Here is a 3,000-nt window from a genome sequence, read left to right as displayed (position 1 = left end):
AAAGTTATGAAATTTTCTGCTATAGCCTATCTCCAATTACGTTATCTTAAGTTTCTATTAAACTATTTTTCATTTTACATTTCTTGTATTTTCAGACTGAGTGACGGAGTTAGATACAGCCATGGCTAATGACTCAGAGGAAATCAGATGGATTGATCGAATCCAGGCTATAACCTTAAGAGAGGCCAGGGATGCTAGTGCATCCTTCATTTCACGTGCCTGGATAGCTAGATACATTAAAAGAGATGAATCCTTTTGTTAAAAGAAACTGGAACAAAAATCCATATGACTATCATCGCGAAAAGAGTGAGAATCTTGGAAGTCCTTTCTCAGGAGTCAAAAGACATCATAGCTGAAGCATTGGGTAGACCAAGAAAGTCTTTACGTAAATTGGTGCTTGAACTAGAAACAAAAAGGGGAAAGAAGAGAAGTTACATTGCTGTAAATCGTTAGTTGAAAAAAATCTGGTATCAAGCCATTTCATGTTATCAGCAAGCCCAACATCACTCAGCAACAGAGAGAAGACCGTGCATGGTTTTCTGGTTCATTTCTTAAAGATTGGGATGAAGCTACAGTCAGGAAGCCAAATCATAAAAATTACATCATTTGGGCTGCAAAGTTAGATGATATCAGCGATGACGTGCACTATCGCCAAGTTGTGATATTTCCTGAATGTTTGAGAATTTTTCTCTGTTTCACAGCCAAACAGTTAATGAGGATCCTCAAAGAAAAAGGACAGTCATGGAATGGCGAATACTTTAGAGAAACTGTGCTTACTAGTGGAGTACTTCCTTTCCTCAAAGATCCTGAAAATGTGTTATCTGTTGAAGAAGTCACATTTTTGCATGATAAGGCACCATGTTTCAAGGCTCTTCAGACACAGGAGCTGCTTCGAAACAGTGGTATCGATTTCTTCTTGTCAAGTGAATTTCCAGGTAGCTCCCCTGACCTTAACGTGTGTGAAAACATTGGTAGTATCTTAAAGGATCGTGTTGAAGCGCACACAGTGAACTATGATGGTATACCAAGCCTCGACGACCTACGAAGAGAGGCGACTGAAGTGCTCAGGGAAATGGAGTTTGAGTCTCAGCTTTTTAGCGATTTGCTGAAATCATACCCCTCAAGAATGCAGGCTGTGGTACAGACAGATGGAGGCCACACAATATATTAAATACTCAGAGAGAAACTTAAATATCTGTTCTGAATTACTTTTCTTTTTGTCTATATCAATTTTAGTTGATGCTGTAGAGAGGGGGGGTGGGGGGCGGCTCTAATTTCGAAACATCCTGTATATATCTACATGTGTTTAAAATATAGCATTAGCTGTCATAACGGAGCTGTGATGAATCATATCCCCAGTACGCACACACACATTGTATTTATACACTTATATACAATATATATATATATATATATATATATATATATATATATATATATATATATATATATATATATATATATATATATATATATATTATATATATATAGCGAATATATATATATATAAGCGAATCCGCATAAAAATGACAGGCAGAAGTTCTAGTACCACGCGCTTTCCCGTGTTTATTTACGCATCTTCCAGGCACTTATGAGACAGTTGAAAAGGAGGTTACAAGATAAACAAAAAGATGAAGAATACCAGAGGGTTAATTGTCAAAAGAGTAACAAACGAAGAGATGATCCAAGATAATCCCGGATCACGCGAGACAAAGTTGTAAAGAATATGTGTGTTTGTGTGCGTGCAGAAATATATAAATCTCCATATTATTTCTCTCAAAAATGTAAAAAAATTATCAGGATGAGCTTCATTTGATCCAGTAGCACATCCGGGTTTCTCTGGAATGTTTTTGAGTTATGGTGGAAGAAAAACAGCGAGAAGAATTACTTTCGGCAGCAGCTGGAGGCTAACAGGAGATCTCTAAAGTCTCAGGATATTCAGGAGCTATTTTTTTCTGTGAAAGGTTGTCTGTCTGTCTGTCTATCACAGCGCAAAACACACAAGTCTTATCCTGAAAGCCACAGTGGATAATCGTGTTTCCTGTAATACTTTCAGAAAGAAAAGGAAACCCAAGTTATATCCGATGGGTCCTCAGGAAAATTAGAGGCCATATTGAAGACGATTAAAAGATTTAAAGTCGTACGAAATCGTGAATGGAAAAAGACCATGGGACACCATAATTAAGATAATATGGAAAACGAGATCTCGCGTCTAAGGAAGGAGAGAGACAATCGACGAGCCATCATTCGACTTTTAGAAGCTAAACTTAATGCTTGAAGCTTTCGAGAATTATTCCGCAGGAATGTACTTAGTTGAGTTGACTGTCAAACTCGGTTCATGGTTTCTAAAATTGCCTGATTTCGTGGTTAAGATTAATCACGAAATGGCAATTGCATGAGTTTTCACATATAAACTACTGTTTTTTATCACTGTTTGGTGGGAGTTAATAGCATACCTATTCATTAAAACTGATGCCTAAAAAAAGATGATATCATGATTATCTTAGCGGATAATTTTCTTTGAAATTTGTTAAATTCTATTGTTTCTAACATTGCATTGGGGTGAATTTTGTTATGACTGCTTGCTACGATAGTGAAAGTTCACTGATGAGTCTACGTGAACCCATTCAAAGCCGGTAATTACTAGATCGATTCTGCGCTGTTGTATATGAACTTGCACTTTCTCATTTTTAAGGTCGTGTGATGGGAAGTGTATGAATTAACAGCAAGCACTTCTGTGAGACTGATGTCTCTGTTGTCTTTATGAAATAACTGTGACACTACTGCTAAATTCCTGTACGGTTCTCGACGTTATAGCCTTTCCTTGTGTCATACATTAATCAATAGGCTTAATTATTTTCTGTATGTAATGGCATCGAAATGAAAGCGATTCTCTCAGGTAATGTCTGCCAAAGAAGAAACTTCTGAAATTTTAACATTTGGCATGTTAGCCTTTACAAGTCACCAGCTATTTTTTGCTCATAAACAACAATGAAGAAG

The sequence above is a fragment of the Macrobrachium nipponense genome, chromosome 32 (assembly GCF_015104395.2).
Source record: "Macrobrachium nipponense isolate FS-2020 chromosome 32, ASM1510439v2, whole genome shotgun sequence".
In the NCBI taxonomy this organism is placed as follows: Eukaryota; Metazoa; Arthropoda; class Malacostraca; order Decapoda; family Palaemonidae; genus Macrobrachium; species Macrobrachium nipponense.
Note: the sequence above shows the minus strand (reverse complement) of the source record.